This window comes from Bos grunniens, chromosome 8 (assembly GCF_055505025.1).
Source record: "Bos grunniens cultivar Pamir isolate PY7600 chromosome 8, Bosgru_T2T1.0, whole genome shotgun sequence".
Taxonomy (NCBI): domain Eukaryota; kingdom Metazoa; phylum Chordata; class Mammalia; order Artiodactyla; family Bovidae; genus Bos; species Bos grunniens.
This window is the reverse complement of record NC_141172.1, coordinates 70185679-70204394: the sequence shown is the minus strand read 5'-3', so window position 1 is coordinate 70204394 and position 18716 is coordinate 70185679. Positions and strand designations below refer to the sequence as shown.

At 46.6% G+C, this 18716-nt stretch overlaps 1 protein-coding gene across 1 annotated transcript in view; it reads left to right on the top strand.

Annotated features, from left to right (window-relative positions):
- The first annotated feature begins 6767 nt into the window (after positions 1-6767).
- The window catches only part of LOXL2 (lysyl oxidase like 2), a 113165-nt gene continuing 101216 nt past the window's right edge, over positions 6768-18716 (top strand). Inside the window, exon 1 of the mRNA XM_086416444.1 lies at positions 6768-7159. The gene's annotated coding sequence lies outside the window, so the exon portion shown is untranslated. The remainder of the gene's footprint in view (positions 7160-18716) is intronic.

The following is an 18716-nucleotide window of genomic DNA, read 5'->3' as shown; positions in this document are numbered from 1 at the left end:
CTTTCTGAGCAGATTTGTGACTCTCCAGGGTTTTGAAGACCTCAATCTGGATCCGTTTTCAGAGCTGCTACTAACCTGCCAAGGGACAGTGATCCCATCAACAGCTCTATGGGTTTCTAGTTCCATGTCAGAAATCAGATGATTGGCCCAGATGTTCTCTAAAACCCCTTGGTTTATTAGGTGCTGCAGAGCCCAAGGAGAAGGAAATGGCAACCCACTCCAGTGTTCTTGCCTGGAGAATCCCAGGGACAGGGGAGCCTGGTGGGCTGCCATCTATGGGGTCGCGCAGAGTCAGACACGACTGAAGTGACTTAGCAGACTTAGCAGCAGAGCCCAAGAGCTCAGTGCTGTGCAAGACATAGACCACTAGAGGGCACTGCCTCCTAGGAGAAAGCAGAAGTTGTTCCCTAACATCTTGCCTGTAGTGTACACATTCATTAAAAGTAGTTGTGATATATCATAGACCAATGGAACAGAATAGAGAGCCCAGAAATAAATCCACCCATTTATGGTCACCATTCTAAAGGAGATCAGCCCTGGGATTTCTTTGGAAGAAATGATGCTAAAGCTGAAACTCCAGTACTTTGGCCACCTCATGCGAAGAGTTGACTCATTGGAAAAGACTCTGATGCTGGGAGGGATTGGGGGCAGGAGGAGAAGGGGACGACAGAGGATGAGATGGTTGGATGGCATCACTGACTCGATGGACGTGAGTCTGAGTGAACTCCGGGAGTTGGTGATGGACAGGGAGGCCTGGCATGCTGCAATTCATGGGGTCGCAAAGAGTCAGTCGGACACGACTGAGTGACTGATCTGATCTGAACCTATGAGAAAGGAAGCTAGAATATACAACGGATAAAATACAGTTTTTTCAATAAATGATGCTGGGAAAATTGGACAGCTCCATGTAAGAGAATGAAATTGGAACATTTTCTCACACCATATACAAAAGTAAACTCAAAATGGATTAAAGACCTGAATGTAGGACTTCCCTGGTGGTCCAGTGGCTAAGACCCCTGGCTGTCAATGCAGGGGGCCTCGGTTTGATCCCTGGTCAGGGAACTAGATCCCACATGCTACACCTAAGACCTTGCACAGCCAACTAAATAAAATAAATGTCTCTTTTTAAAAAGATCTGAATGGAAGACTGGAAACCATTAAACCCGTAGAAGAAAACATAGGTGGAACACTCTTTGACATAAATCAGCGCAATCTTTTTTTGGATCTGTCTCCTAAAACAAAGGGAAAAGGCCAAAAAATAAACAAATGGGATCCGATTAAGCTTAAAAACTTTTGCACAGCAAAGGAAACCATTGACAAAACTGAAAGACAGCCTATTGAATGGGAGAAAATATTTTCAAATAATAAGACTGATAAGGAATTGATATCCAAAATGTATATAAAGCTCATACAACTCAACATCAAAAAAAGAGAAACAACCCAATTAAAAAATGGTCAGAAGATTTGAAGAGATATTCTCCCAAAGAAGACATGCATACAGATGGCCAACAGGCACATGAAAAGATGCTCAACACCCCTATTCACTAGGAAAATGCAAATCAAAAGCACAATGAGAATGTCAGAACGGCTATCATCAAAGAGAACACAAGTAACAAATGTTGGGGCGAGGATGTGGAGAAAAGGGAGCCCCTGTACACTGTTGATGAGAATATAAATTGGTTCAGCCACTGTGTTCAGAAAACACTATGAAGTTTCTGTCAAAAACTAAAAATAGAACTACCATATGACCCAGCAATTCCATTCCTGAGTATCGAAAGAAAACAAAAACACTAATTTGAGAAGATATTGTGTTGACCAAAATGTTCGTTTGGATTTTCCCGTAAGATGGTACAAAAACCTGAACGAACTTTTTGGCCAGTCCAATAGATGTATGGAATTCCCTGGCGGTCCAGGGCTTACGACTCCTGTGCTTCCATTGCAGGGGCACAGGTCTGATCCCTGGCTGAGGAACAAAGATCCCAAAGCCATGAAGCGTGGCCAAAAAAAAGATTCCCATATACCCTAATGTTTACAGCAGCACTATTTACAATAGCCAAGATATGAAAGCCACCTAAGTGCCCGTCAACAGGTGAACAGATAAAAAAGATGTTAGATACATATACATATATTCATTCTAAAGACTCCACCTGCAATGTGGGAGACCTGGGTTCAATCACTGGGTTGGGAAGATTCCTTGGAGAAAGGCATAGCAACCCACTCCGGTATTCTTGCCAGGAGAATCCCCATGGACAGAGGAACCTTGTGGGCTACAGTCCATTGGGTCACAAAGAGTCGGACACAACTGAGCGACTAAGCACAGCATAATAACTGTATGTGGAGTATAATCTAAAAATTGTAAATCACTATGCTATACACATGATACTTATAAAATATTGTAAATCAACCATACCTTAATTAAAAAAAATAAAAGTGGTTGCAATAATGAATCTGAGAAAGCCAGTTTCAAGGCCTAATAGATATCTGGCCAACATAGGACCACTGGAATATATGAAATATTTGACCAACCTGCCTCCTGTAACCATAATCCCCTCCAGACCCATACCCTGGCCCCTTCACCCACACTTCAAATTACTTTCGCAACTGGCTGGACCAATGTTTGCCTGAGTGGTTGTTGGTTCCCTTTTGACTTAACAGGCAAGTTGTAGCCGTTTCAAATCCATAGATTTAATCTACTGGTTTCTCCATTCTTACTAGTATGAGTGATCACGGATAACATCCACTAAAAGTATTTCTATTTTAATCATCCCTTACAGGCTTTCCAGTGGTTTCGGTTCAATCTGCTTCACTTCAACAAATACTGATCAGAGACATGTGCCGCTGACCACAGAGTTTAACAGCACATGGACCCACGGTTTCTGTGCGTAAGGAGCTCATAGGAGTCCCACAAGAGAGATAAATGGAATGTACAGATAACTGTTAACATAAATAGGAAGTGATGCATAGTGAAGGAATGATGCAAGTGCTGTGGAGCCCAGAGGAATGCGGATTTTCCACTTTACACCGATTGCTCTGAAATTCTGCCTGTGCTCCCTTGGAGGTTAGGGTCTTCCCAGACCACGGCCCCTTCTCCCCTGAGCTGGGTTGAAAGAGCATCCATGCTTCTCTCACCTTCTCTCCTCCTAACTCAGCTTTGGTTTTCCCCGTAGCCTGACCCCACCACTTTACTCTTTCTGTGTGTCACGGTGAGTCCTGCCAGCCTCCCCGCAGAGGCCAGCACACCGGACGGAATTCACTGAGTCTCAGGCTGTGCTGCCAGGATGGGACATGCCCAGACCGTTAGGAAGGTGATTTTGGCAACAGAACTCAAGAGCCAGGAAAAAGAGAGTGCAGTCCACGCCCTTGAACTCGCCCTGTGGGAATGTGACTCTTGTGGCCCCTGGGGGTGGGGCGGGGCAGGAGGGCGCTGCCTTCTCGTTGGAAGCCCTGTGTGGGGCCCACAACTCAGCTCACATGGTGAGTCTGCGCAGTTCAGTGCCCTCTACTCTTTGCAGCCTTGCAGCCTGGCGGGGAGCTCATGTCAAAGAGCAACTTGTGGAGCCGTCTCACAGGGCAGGGATCATGCTGCATCCTCCGTGGATCCAGCCCATTATTCCTCTGGGAGGTTTTTGAATGAGCTTGTTTCCTACAGACGAGACAAGTGAAGCGAAGGAGTCACCTGTCTAGGACAGTAAGTAGCTGAGCCAGGTTTCGAACCCAGGTCCTCTGATGGCAGAAATGCGCTCAGAATCCATTGTGTGGGTGTGCCTCTGGGGCAGCACAGAGCCTGGGACAGGAGGGTGACAGATACGGCCTTAGAGACATACAGCCATCATATTGCCGACCATCCTAGAAACATGGCCATCATACTGTTTCACCTAGAACAAGGGTGTACGGTTTTCCTGAAGCGGCCTCCCAAGTCCTTGGTTCAGTTCAACAGAAGTGCATCAGTGAACTACTCTGTGCAAGCTGCTGACACTCATTTTCTCTTGAGAATGGGGGATGGTGAATGAAGCCCAAGAGGATGCCCTGAAGCCTCCAGGGTAGAGCCACTTAGAACTTGCAAGAGGGATCAGGTACCCTTTAGAGATCCCAACCTGATCGCTTATCACCTCTGTCTGTGACTCTGAGGAAATCACCTAGCCTCTCTGAGCGTCAGCTGTCTCATTCATAACAATTATCAGGAACCACGTAATAGCTGCTCACGATTGTCTTGGTGTGATTTACATTGGTAACAGTTGTAAGCACCTTGATGTCTAAGACTAAGAAATGACACTATGGACCATGGTCATTTTAGAGCCTAGAATAGTCTAAAGCTGTTTAAAAGGACATGGAAAATGTGCCCCAAATAATATAGTTTTTAAAAAAAATCTAGATACAAAAACTCTATTAATAATTTGATTTTAGAGGTATCATGAAGGAAATAGTCCAAAATGTTAAATGTTTGTCTACAAGTGATAGGACATCAGGATGAATGTTTCTTTCATTATACTTTCTTATATTTTCTGAATGTTCCACTAGGAGTTTTCATTATTTTCACAACCAGACAAAACAGTGTTTATAAATGTGTTTCATTTTATACCTTATTGGTGAATTCTTTAACAGGAAGAGTAGGGTTAGAAGAGGGGGAAATCAGAGAAAAAGGTGAGGGGAGAAGAGAGAGCTCTCTTCCTGCTGGCAATTATTGAGCATCTGCTGTGTGCAGGCACTGTGTAGGGTGTGGATTGTGATAGTTGAGTGAGATCTCAAAGAACAAGGTGTTGCTGGGCAGATAGGCAAGGAAATGGCATGTGCAAAGGCCCTGGGGCATGAAATAGGGATGCAGAACAGCTAGTAAGGCCTTTGATGGGGAGGAGAGAGCATGGTTGGGAGATAGGCAGGCTGAAAATGCCCTTGAGAGGCCCCTTTCAGCTGTATCAAGGGGTTCAGGCTGCAACCTGGGGGCCCTGGAGTTACTGTGGGCTTTTTTGTTTCAGTTGAAATTTTTCTTGAGATAATTGTAGATTCACATGCAGTTGTAAGAAGCAATACAGAGAAAGCCCTCACTCACTTTGCTCAGTTTTCCCCAATGGTGACATTTTGCAAAACTATACAATAATATCACAACCAGATGTTGATGGAATCCATTGATATTCAGATTTCCTCACTTACTCATACTGTGTGTATGTGGTATGTAGTGTGTGTGTGTGCTTGTGTATAGTAAGTTCTACACAATTTTATCACCTGTGTAGCTTCTGGTATTCACCACCACAGTCAGGACTCTGAACATTTCCAATATCCCAGGGATCCCTCATGCTGCCTTTTTAGAAATACACCCACCTCCCTCCTGGCCCTTTCCTGTACCATTCACCAGACCTGAGGATCGCTTCATTGTTCAGGGTGAGGAGGAGGACTGTGAGAAGAGCTCACAGGGCTTGGGGTGGGCTGTGAGTCAGGGTGCCAAGTTTGGGGCTTGCTACGTACATATAGTCAAAACTACGGTTTTTCCAGTGTGTGGTTTTTCATGTACGGATGTGGTAGTTGGACCATAAAGAAGGCTGAGAGCTGAAGAATTGATGCTTTTGAATTGTGGTGCTGGAGAAGATTCTTGAGAATCTCTTGGGCAGCAGGGAGATCAAACCAGTCAATCCTAAAGGAAATCAACCCTGAATGTTCATGGGACTGATACTAAAGCTGAAGCTCCAATACTTTGGCCACCTGATGCAAAGAACTGACTCATTGGAAAAGACTCTGATGGTGGGAAAGATTGAGGGCAAGAGGAGAAGAGGGCAACAGAGGATGAGGTGCTTGCATGACATCACCGACTCAATGAACACGAGTTTGAGCAAACTCCAGGAGATGGTGAAGGACAGGGAAGCCTGGTGTGCTGCAGTCCATGGGGTCGCAAAGAGTTGGACAGGACTGAGCGACCAAACAACAGGTTAGCTGTGGCAGATGGAATGTCCTAGAGAACAACGGGCTTACAAACCCAGGGATGAGGAGACAAGTCTGAGCTGGAGGCTGAGATTGGGAGTCCCCACCTATCCCAGATGAAGCTTCGAGTTTACTGGGGAGGCAGAGGAGTGGGAAGAGGGAACAGAGGAAGAACCAAGAAGAGGAGCCCCATCTTTAATGTAAATCCCTTTTTTGGGTTTCTGCCCACTGCCAAAGGCCCACAGACTGGGTGCCTTGTTTTCCATCGACTATCTCCTGCCCTGGCCAAACCTGGCTCTTGCATAGGAATCCCCGGGGAATCTCCTCAGGGCTCCCCCAGCCCACAGGACGCCCTCCCTTTGTCTTCAGTGTGAGCCTCCGAGCGAGGCAAGGAATGTCCTGCGCCATAGACATCCTTAGCTGCGTCGGGTTCAGGCTCCTGATCGCATTGCTAAACCCGGCCCTGCACTGTAGGGAAGGACCTTAAAGATAACTGAATCCAAAGCCTTTAATTTACAAAAGAAGAAGGGATTCTCAGAGGAGAGAGACGATCTGCCGGAAGAAAGGGGGCTATGCATAGTCACCTCCAGAAACTGCTTTGCCCATCAGGAAAACCCCAGGAGAGGCAGATGAATGTTTCTGAACTCTTTCAATCACCAGTTTTCATTGAGCATCTATTAGGTACCAGGCAGCGCTAGGCTCTCTGCAGTCGCGGAGGGAATTGGCGCGGACTCTACTGGAGAGGGATAAAGACACCGAAGGGTTAAATTCCAGGAGTTCTGCGTGGGGGCGGGGGCGGGAGAGGGGAGTGTAGAGGAATCTCCCAGAGGAAAAGCCCGCTCCCTAGTTTCTCAGGCTCCGGAAACCTGGGCGAGAATAGTCTAGGAAGGGCTGCCCCGTTGGCGCGCAGCCTCCACCGCACAGCCCCTCTGGCCCCGGGAGCGGTCGCTCTCGAATTACAACAAAAGGGGCTGGAGGCCGGGCCTGCTGCGGTGGCCGCCTTCAGGGAAGGGGGTGGGTCCGGGGAGGGATTTGCCGTCCGACGCTGGTTAAAAGTACCGGGAAAAGGGTTCAGGAGCCACTCCAGCCCACGGCTTCCTAAACTTGGGAGTTCGCTTTCTTCAACCACCGGAGAAGTCGCCGGCTCGCCCCCATCTGCCCGGGAAAGGGGCTCCGCGGCGACGGGCGCAGAGAGGAGCCACCAGTGGAGAGCCTGGCCCAGCCAAGCAGTGCGCACCACTTCTGCCAAGTAAGCGCGCTGCCTGAGCCTCCTCCTCCCCAGGGCGGTTCGCGGGAAAGCGGAGGTCTGGGTGGGGTCTTCAGGATCCGCTCCCCACGGGCCGCCTCTCAGCAGTGCGTGGGGCTCCCGGGACCTACGAGGGGGGCACACAGAGAGAAAGCTTGTTGCTCGGAAATGTGAAGACTTGCAGGCTAACGGGACCCACCCAGTCCCACCTCGCCTGAACCCGGTTAGCCCTAGCTGGCCGCTAGGTCGGTAGCTCGCCAGGGGCGCCTGCAACCAGGCAGGACAGAGCCGGTCGAGACTCGGTGCGGGCTAGGTGCCTAGGAGGGCGCAGCGTAGGGCCACGGACACTGAGGGCTGCGCTGGTGCCTGGAATTCTGGCTTTTGAGGATGTGGAGCGCGTGGGGGACTCGGGGCGCACTGGGGCGTCTCCTGAGCTGTGGCTTTGGGTATGTGGAGCACACTGGGTTGGGATGGGGGTGTGCGAAGGTCGGGGGCTAGGGCGCAGCCTGAGAACTGGAATTGGTTTTCTCTTCAGCCTGCCAGAAAGGCTAGCCTGAGCGCTGGAGTGCGCGCTGAGTCCTTTGGGCAGAGAGGTCCTCTCCGCGCCCCAGGTAGCCATTCCTGGCGTGTCTGGGTACCGGGAAACCCCTCCCGCCGTTATCACATGGAGGCTCTGGAGCAGAAAAGCGCCAGCACAGACGAATCCATGGATGGTACACACAGGATCGCCTTGGGGCTAATTCTGGTTTTATGCCCGCAACTTTTACGCAGGCGCTTTGAACACCTTCCTTCCCTCTACTCCCCCACCCCCGCCCCCGCCCTCTCCCGACCCGACCCTCCAACCCCTCATCTGGAGCGCTCAGGAGTAGCTGCCTCCAAGAGCAGTCGCTGTAAATCAGCGCTGGGATAGAAATGATTGGAAAAAACGGAGGAATTCCTTCCTCCTAGCTATCTCTCACCCGCCCCAGGAAAGACCACCGAAACACAGCTGGAGTGGGGTGAGGAGAGGCGGCGGAACACCAACAGAGAGGGGACTGAACTTCTCCAGGCTAGGAAGCCTCAAGTCCCGATGAGAAGAGAGATAAGAATGAGAGTCAGACCAGAACTGAAAGAGACACGTGTACCCCAATGTTCATTGCAGCACTGTTTATAATAGCCAGGACATAGAAGCAACCTAGATGTCCATCAGCAGATGAATGGATAAGAAAGCTGTGATACATATACACAATGGAGTATTCTCAGCCATTAAAAAGAATACATTTGAATCAGTTCTAATGAGGTGGATGAAACTGGAGCCTATTATACAGAGTGAAGTAAGCCAGAAAGAAAAACACCAATACATATATATGGAATTTATAAAGAGGGTAACGATAACCCTGTATGCGAGACAGCAAAAGAGACACAGATGTATAGAACAGTCTTTTGGACTCTGTGGGAGAGGGAGAGGGTGGAATGATTTGGGAGAATGGCATTGAAACAGATATAATATCATATATAAAACGAATCATATATGAATTCGAATGCATTGAATCGCCAGGTTTGATGCATAATACAGGATGCTTGGGGCTGATGCACTGGGGTGACCCAGAGGGAAGGAGGTGGGAGGGGGATTCAGGATGGGGAACACGTGTATACCCGTGGCGGATTCATGTTGATGTATGGCAAAACCAATACAATATTATAAAGTAATTAGCCTCCAAGTAGAATAAATAAATTTATATTTTAAAAAATAAAAAAAAGAATGAGAGTCAGAAACACGCCCCAGGTTAATTTGGTCCACTGAAATCTTGGAACTGCGGAGATCTTCATATCGGTCCAGTGGATTCTTTTCTGTGCAAGAGAAAAGTGCTGAAGCTCAAGGCTACACACTGGGTTAGTGGGTGTGGAGACTTGAATCCAAAACCCCCACTCCAGGCGCCTCACATACCTCCCGGCTAGCCAGTCTGTCCCGGACCCTAAAAGACCGTTTGTCACCCTTGGTGGGATACCTTAGTTATTTATGGTGCATTATGTACTTAATGGTCAGGGCTGGGGCTTAGGACGGAGACGAAATGCTCACTTTCCTGGTCAGTTTCCAGAGGAACTATGGACTCCCTGGACTCTTCCTTAGCTAAGTTGTTCCTTTCCCTCTGTCTTTTGTTCTGTTCCCTTTTCTGGTGCCTAGAATCCATCTCTGGACTAGCCATCAAATCCATAGGAAATTGGGCTTCCCCAGTGGCTCAGCGGTAAAGAATTTTCCTGCAGTGCAGGAGTGGCAGGAGAAGTGAGTTTGATCCCTCGGCTGGGAAGATCCCCTGGAGGAGGGCATGGCAGCCCACTCCAGTACTCTTGCCTGGTGAATCCCATGGTGCACGTGTGCACATGTGCACCAGCATTTTTCTGTCTCTGATTTTTGTATTAAAAAAGTGATTTGGTCCAAGGCCGTTTAGTCGTTAAGTGGCAGAGTTGAATAGGAAACTTAGGTCTGAAGAGGAGGCATCCCCTTGACATTACAGTCAGCTGACATTTTGGTGCATGGCAGATGGGAAATTCTGCAGAGATGTTTTCATATGTCCTCTTTACTGCTGGCCTCTTCACCTGGCCTCTTCTGGCCTTTTCCTAAGGTTTGCTCTCTGACAGCTGTGTGACCAGTGTACAAGGGCCTTGTACATGAGACAGATTTTCTGTGCTTTGGGAGGTGACCATTAGTGAAGCTGTCTAGTATCCTAGAACATTCTACACTGTTTATTTAAAAATCATGTTTTTATTCTGAAAAATTCCAAATAGAGACAATAATAGGGAAAAGGCCCCCATATACTTCTCACTCAGCTTCGACAGTTATCCACATTTTGCCATACTTACTTGTCTATCCCTTTCCAATTTCTATTTCACAGAAGTATTTTTTAAGCATTTATTTTTATTTATTTGGCTGCGCCAGGTCTTAGTTGCAACGTAGAAGCTCTTAATTGGGGTTTCTCAAGTGGCCCTAGTGGTAAAGAACATGCCTGCCAGTGCAGGCGATGTAAAACACATGGGTCAGTTCCCTTGTGGAGGTCATAGCAATCCACTCCAGTATTCTTGCCTGGAGAATCCCATGGACAGAGGAGCCTGGCGGGCTACAGTCCATGGGGTCACAAATAGACATGACTGAAGCAACTTAACAGGCACTCCGGAACGCATAATTGAGGCACGTAGGATCTAATTCCCTGACCAGGGACCGAACCCAGGCCCCCTACTTTGGGAGCATGGAGTCTTAGCCACTGGACCACGAGGGAAGTCCATAGTGGAAGTATTTTAAAGCAAATCTCAGACATAAAATCCTTTCATCCCTATGTATTTCAGTGTGACCTCTAAAAATATTAAATAACCAAGATAAGTAAGAATAATTCTTTGGTATCATCTAATACCCAGTCCATGTTCAATTTTTCCACAAATTTCCACCCAAATGTCTTTTTAAAGTTAATCTATGTTCTGTTGATTTCTATGATTTATGTTCAAAGTGTATATTATTCCTTTCAAACCACTTTTCTACCCCCTGTGTTATTTGATTCACACAACTTCCCACTAAAGAGCGAGGTGGGTTTTGTTGAATTCATTTTACAGTTGAGTGAGGTTGTCAACAGATAAACTGTCCCGATGGCACAGTTGGTAACTGGCAGAGCCAAAACCTGACCCAGCGTCCTCCTTCCTGGGCAGCGGTGGTTCTGTTTCTCTGTGCTCCTCATGGAATATCAGCTGTTCTCTGACTCATTTATTCTGGCTCTTGCTTCATCCTGGGCTTATCACTTCCTATTCACCTGGTATCAGAAATCCCAGTGTAAATATTTAGTAATTGGCCATTTGGTGCTGGAGATAAATCAATGGCAAGATCAGGAAGCCTGGGCTTATTTTCCAGCTTATGGGAAAGCAACTCACCTCTGGAGAACTCAGGGTGGCCCCCTCTGAATTAAGAGCCATCATCCTTCCCCTTCTCAGGCTCCTAGTTCTGAAAGTAGGATGAGTGAAATGACTGGAGCCGCAATTCCTGGAAGAGATAAACAGCCCACGAAGAAATTTCATTGAGAACAATTACCTCTCACTGATCATTGCCCAAGTATTTTGGCTGCTGGCATCTTTAGCTGGAGATGGCTAAATTCCATGGCAACAAAGAGGCTCCCCTCTGAAGTCCTTCATTTATGGACAACTTTGTTTATTCTGCCATTGTCTGATGAGGCTAGAGGACACCAGAACTTTCTGCTTTTAGCATTTTCACTACTTGTGTTTATTTGCTTTGGAAAGGGGTAACAACAAAGTCATGTTTACATCTTATTAATGAGATTCATGAGTTGTAATTCTCCCTCCTTGACTGGCCGTGTGGGAAAATGGAATCTCTTATTTCTTGATGCCTAGATTTTCTGCTGTCATATTCTTTGCCCTGAAATAGACATCGAATGAATAGACCTTCCACAAAACAGCCCATTAGGGACTGAGAAACTGGTTGCTCCAGTCCCGTTATTCAACATAGGAACTCCAAAGGGACAGAGCATTACCTTTTAACCATGCTGTCTTCTGGCAGCTATGATTTCTCTTCCCTGTCAGCTAACAGACTGTCTCTGTAGGGACAGTAAAATTTCTAGGTGATTCCTTGTCAGCAGCTGCTGTAGCTTTCTTCCTTTAACAGTTTTGGGAGCTTTAGGAGGTACAGGTTTCCTCTCCTGGGGCTGCTTGAGTTTAGAAGGACAGCTTGCAATGACTATCATTCATCTCCCTCTGGAGAAGGGCATTATGATCAGTCTGCCTAGGAGTGTCACCAAGACCCATCTGGACCCCGGGGGTCCGGGGGCCTTGGATGAAGTAGCTGCAGCCTGCCTGCTCCAGACCCAGGGAGCCAGCAGGACTAACAGTCATGAGCCAGCAAAGGGAGAGCCAAGTGGATACCCAGAGTCACAGATCCGCAGCAATGTGCTACTTATCTTCTAAGTCTCTGCCCTCTCTCGGTTGAAGTGAGTCTTCAGGTCTCCTCATCCTAGTCACTTCAGCTGTCCTTTTGCAGGAGATGCGTGTGATGGGCAGGGAGCACCGTCCGGCCAGGCGTGCTGACCAGTCTTCCCCTGCCACCTGTATCAGAGACATCTTTAGGCATCAGAGCCAGCCTTTCAGAACAGGTTCTTGTTCCAGGGTGCTAAAGCATGATGGTGACAGTTTGGATACGATGTCTGTCTGAGATGAATGGATAAAGAAGAAGTGGTACATATACACAATGGAATATTACATACTCATAAAAAGGAATGAAAATTTCCTTTAAAAAGGAACTTTTTACCCATAAAAAGTCTGTTAGTCCTAGTGAGCTGAATGAACCTAGAACCTGTGACGTAGAGTGAAGTAAGGCAGGAAACACACCTGTGAATACCCCTCTATTATACATGAGAGCTTCCCAAGTGGTGCTAGTGATAAAGCGCCTGCTTGTCAATGCTGGAGATCTAAGAGACACAGATTCCATCCCTGGGTTAGGAAGATCCCCTGGAGAAGGTAATGGCAATGCATTCCAGGATTCTGACCTGGAGTATCCCATGGACAGAGGAGCCTGGTGGGCTAGAGTCCATAGGGTTGCAAAGAGTTGGACACGACTAAAGCAACTTGGCACTTTGTATATTAATACATTAACATACCAGAGGTTCCTTGCAGAGGACCCAGACTCCAGCTGTAGTCACCACATAGATTTATGTGAGAAAAATAATATGAATGAAGTCTGTTTAACAAAAAAAAGTCTGTCCAGAGTATTAAAAACTCTTTATCGCTTTTCTTGACAAAAACAATATACCCAGATAAGTGTGTATAGCAAATAAGGGTATAGAATGAGAATGAACTCAGCAGAGGTGAGGATGTAATTAGGATCACAGTTAATAAGTTCTCCTTGCCCAAGGCTTTTTGATCCGTTCACTTGAAATACCTTTAATATTATATTATAATGGCTTCCCTGGTGACTCAGTCAATAAAGAATATGCCGGCAATGCAGGAGACCTGGGTTTGATCCCCAGGTTGGGAAAATCCTCTGATGAAGGAAATGGCAACCCACTCAAGTATTCTTGCCTGGGAAATGCCATGGACAGAGGAACCTGGTGGGCTCTGGAGTAGAACTGAAGTCCATGGGGTGGAAAAGAGTCGGACATGACTTAGCAACTAAACCACCATTACGTTATAATATAATACATGAGTGATGATGCATTTTCTGTTTAGTTTTTTCCTGTTGAAATCTATCAGACAAGCAGACGCAGCTGGCCTGGGGCTGTCCCGAGTCAGTGGTTCCCAGATGTCTTCCTTGATGCATTGCCAACACAATGCTGAGAGCATCTTCTGAGAAAATACTGCTGCTTTCCTATAAAGCTTGTGCTTTATGAGACGGAGAGGGCAATGGCACCCCACTCCAGTACTCTTGCCTGGAGAATCCCATGTACAGAGGAGCCTGGTAGGCTGCAGTCCATGGGGTCGCTAAAAGTCAGACATGACTGAGCAACTTCACTTTCACTTTCCTCCATTGGAGAAGGAAATGGCAACCCACTCCAGTGTTCTTGCCTGGAGAATCCCAGGGATGGGGGAGCCTGGTGGGCTGCCGTCTACGGGGTCGCACAGAGTCAGACACGACTGAAGCGACTTAGTAGCAGTAGCAGCTTTATGAGAAGATAACTTCTGTTGATGACTTGCAAACAGCTCACTTTTGCTCAGACAGTTTCTTTATACTGTCTTCTTGAACTTGGATCCATGAACTTCCCCCATCCCCAGCCCTGTCCCCAGACATGCATGTCCTGGGATAAACATAGCACAGCTTTCCAGATGCTTGCATGACTCATGACCTAGTGAGAAAGATGTTTCTCTAAATATAAAGCTCTTCTGAAACAAACACGAATATAAATTTGAGTAAAGTACCTTTTAAAAGTACCTCTTCTAGAAGAATAGCGAATGTAAGTGAAGTGGCGCCAAGCCTAAGTATACAAATGGATGAGCGTTCGTTTTCATTTTTATTCTGGTAAAATATACATAACATAAAACTCACCATTGTAACCATTTTCAAGTGTACCGTTCAGTGGTATTGCATACATTCACATTGTTGTACAACCATCACCACCATCTGTTCCAGAATTTTTTTCATCTTCCAAAAATGAAAGTCTGTATGCATTAAATACCGACTCCCCCGTCTCTCATCACCCTGGCAAGCACCATCCTACTTTCTGTCTCTATGATTTTAATTACTCTTTGTTGTTGTTTGCTAAGTCGTGTCCAACTCTTTGCGACTTCATGGACTGCAGCATGCCAGGCTCCTCTGTCCTTTACTGTCTCTTGGAGTTTGTGCAAACTCATGTCCATTGGATTAATTAATTAATTACTCTAAATACCTCATATAAATGGAATCATACACTAGCTGTCTTTTTTGTGACTTTCTTATTTCACTTAACACACCTGTGGTCCCCAACGTTTTTGGCACAAGGAACCAGTTTCATAGAAGAGCATTTTTTCCATGGTCCAGTGGAGGGGAGGGATGCTTTGGGGATGACTCAAGCACATTACACTAAGCACATTACATCTACTGGGCAACTTATTTCATTATTATTACCTTGTGATACATAATGAAATACTTATACAACTCATCATAATGTGGAGTCAGTGGGAGCCCTGAGCTAGTTTTCCTGCACCCGGCTGGTCCTATCTGGGCGTGATGGGAGACGGTGGCAACCACTCCCCAGCAGCGTTTGTGTCACCACTTCAGCTCCGCCTCAGATCCTCAGACGTTAGGTTCTCATAAGGAGCGTTTAGCCTAGATCCCTCGCATGCTCAGTTCACAGTAGGATGCAGGCTTCTATGAGAATCTAATGGCATCACTGATCTGACAGGAGGCGGAGCTCAAGTGGTAAAGTGAGCAATGGGGAGTGACTGTAAATACAGATGAAACTTTGCTTGCTCCTCCACTACCCATCTCCTGCTCTGTGGCCGGGAGAGCAGGGGTGAGGGGGTTGGGATGGTGGACCCCTTACTTAACATATTGTCTTCAACTTTTGTCTGTGTTGTAACATGTGCCTGAATTTCCTTCCTTGTTAAGACTGAATGAAATTCCATTGTGTGTATATGCTCCATTGGGTTTATCCGTTCACTTGTCCACTTGGGTGGCTTCCACTTTTGGTTATTGGGAATATGCTGCTATAGGGGTTTCCCAGGTGTGCTAGTGGTAAAGAACCCGCCTGCCAATGGAGGAGATGTAAGAGATGTGGGTTCGATCCCTGGGTCAGGAAGATCCCCTGGAGGAAGGCATGGCAACCCACTCCAGTATTCTTGCCTGAAGAATCCTATGGACAGAGAAGCCTGGTAGGCTACAGTCCATGGAGACGCCAAAAGTTGGACCCAACTGAAGCGATATGTGCATGCATGCTAATAGATACATGCTGCTATGAATGTAGGTGTACAAATACCTGTCCTGGATGAATTTTACAAGATGAACATACCCTTGTAATGACCACCTAGATGAAGAATAGGACATTACCCAGAGTGTATGGATTTAAAGATAAAGTAGGAGAAATCAATACATTTCATGTCTGTGTGTGGCTGCTTCCACTGCACCTCATTTTGTCCACCATGAGACTGTTAAGAAGAGATGTTTGAAAACACAGTTTATAATCTGAGAGGCAGCAAGATTAGTTGTGAGATTTAAGCAACTTCCTTCCTTTAAATGTCAGCAGAAGATGATACAACATATTTTGGGTTTGCAGTTACAGCTGTATTAGATCATCACCAGTAAACATCATTCTTCCAGGCTCTCCCTGGGCCAAGCAGGTTTGCATTCACCTGGAAAACTCTTGGGGCTTCTCTGGTGGCTCAGACAGTAAAGAGTCTGCCTATAATGCAAGAGACCTGGGTTCGATCCCTGGGGTGGGAAGATCCCTTAAAGAAGGGAATGGCAACACACTCCAGTATTCTTTTGGGGCTTCTCTGGTGGCTCACACAGTTAAGAATCTGCCGGCAATGTGGCAGTGTGCTGTGGTTAGCCGCTCAGTCCGACTCTTGGCGACCCCATGGGACTGTAGCCCACCAGGCTCCTCTGTCCATGGGATTCTCCAGGCAAGAATACTGGAGTGGGTTGCCAGTTCCTTCTCCAGCAATGTGGCAGACCCAGTTTCAATTCCTGGGTCGGGATGATCCCCTGGATCATCATAAATCAAATGATTTATGAGTGCCAGCCCAGTTGCCAGAGACTCTGCCAGTCTCTGTAAGAGACAAATATGAGTAAGACATGATATTTGACATGTGCATTTAAAAATAAGTCATCAGTCAAGAATGATATTCTGAAGCCTGGCAGCTGACTCCCTGGTGCCCATCTGGTGCCAACAGCAGCCTCAGAGCAGAGCCAGAGAATGTGTGGGGTTTGGGCTTGTTGCATCTCACAAAGAGGGTAAGATTACCTGTCAGGTGATCTGGAATTGCTCTAGCATGCCCGTAACCAAATTGTAAGAGTAATTAAAAAAGGCAAACTTTTGAGCTGCCTTGAATTCCGACGCACTGTCTGAGAGCACTCTGCTAACCTTGAGGTTTAGGGACCATTTTAATGATTTAAAAAGAAAAAACAAAAATTTGGACATTAGTAAACCCCATGAGGTCTCTAATCCTTTCCAGTGGCACTGTTAATATTCTCAAATTGATGTTCTCCAGGCTCTCAAAGCTACACCCACCTCCCCACCCTACTATCAATCCCCTATATAATCTGTTACCCCATCATCATAATGTTGCATCATGATGGTACCCTGTGCGTGCATACTAAGTCACTTCAGTTGTGTCTGACTCTGCGACCCTATGGACCGTAGCCCGCCAGGCTCCTCTGTCCATGGGATTCTCTTGGCAAGAATGTTGGAGTGGGTTGCCATGCTCTCCTCTAGGGGACTTTCCCCATCCAGGGATCGAACCCTTATCTCTTAGGTCTCCTGCATTGGCAGGGGGGGCTCTTTACCACTAGCTCTACCTGGGAAGCCCCTAGCTTATTCTTTGCCTGGAGAGTTGCTAGTTTCCCAACTGGCCTCCTTTACCTTGCTCTTAACCCATGGCAAGTCATTCTTTATGTAGGAGGCACAGTGATCTTTCTAGAGCAGAGGTGGGTAAACTTTTTCGCTAAGAGTCAGATACCAAATACTTCAGACTTAACGGGGCCATTCGATCTTTGTCGCAACTGGTCAACTTGGCTGTTTTCATGGGAAAGCAGCCATAAACAACAAGAAATGAGAGCATGGCTGTGTTCCAAGACTTTTATTTCCAAAAACGTCACAGATTTGGCCCACACGCTGTTGTTTGCTGACTCTGCTTTTAATCACAGATCTACCCTCCCTCACCCTCCTGCTTACATTTTGTTGGCTTCTGATCCCCAAAAGGAAAACTCAACTTGTTGGTATGACATTCAAGTTTCCTCATGGTCCTCTGCTTGCTTCTCCAAGCTCACCTCTTCTACACCCCCTTACCCTACCCGCTATCCCAACCCTTCCACTTTTCATCTTGCAATTCTGAACCCCACACGGCTCTCAGTACCTCCTGTGTTATTTCATACCTGCCTGGAATGATCTCCCTTCCCCACCATCAACCTGTCAAACTCCCTCTTCCCTTCAAAACCTGCCTGGATGTCAACTGTCGAAATCTTTGCCCGTTCCTCATCTCCAACTGTAATCAGTGTCTTTTCAGTTCTATTTCTGTGCTTGCTTCTCTAAATATACTGTGAACTCCTTGAAAGCAGAACCCACATCAAGATTCATCTTTGAATCTCAGTGTCTAATACAATGCCTGCCAGGTAACAGATAATTAGTAAATAGATATTACTAAACTGAAATGTCAGTGGCAACCCATTCCAGTACTCCTGCCTGGAAAATCCCATGGACGGAGGAGCCTGGTGGGCTGCAGTCCATGGGGTCGCTAGAGTCGGACACGACTGAGCGACTTCACTTTCACTTTTCACTTTCATGCATTGGAGAAGGAAATGGCAACCCACTCCAGTGTTCTTGCCTGGAGAATCCCAGGGACAGGGAAGCCTGGTGGGCTGCCATCTATGGGGTCGCACAGAGTCAGACACGACTGAAGTGACTTGGCAGCAAACTGAAATGTCAGTTAAGTAGATTCTTTTTTTAAAAAGTTTAATTGAGATGCAATTCACATGCTATAAAGTTCACCCATTTAAAGTGTTCAAGTCAATGGAGTTTGACATATTCACAGATACATGCAACCATCACAAAGAGAAAACTGTATGTCTTAGCCATCTCCTCTTCCTCCCATCCCCTTACACTCACCCCTGAATAGGCACTAATCTATTTTCTGTCTCTCTATTACCAATTCTGGATATTTCATAGAAAGGATTCATTCTTGCCTGGAGAATCCCATGGACAGAGGAGCCTGGTGGGCTGCAGTCCATGCGGTCACAAAGAGTCGGACACGACTGAGCGACTTCACATGCCATGCCACATAATATATGGTATTGTCTAGCTTCTTTTAGTTCATACAATGTTTTGAAGTTTCATTCATGTAATGGCATGTATCCACATTTTATTCCTTTTTCTGACCCAATAATAATATTCCACTGTGAGGA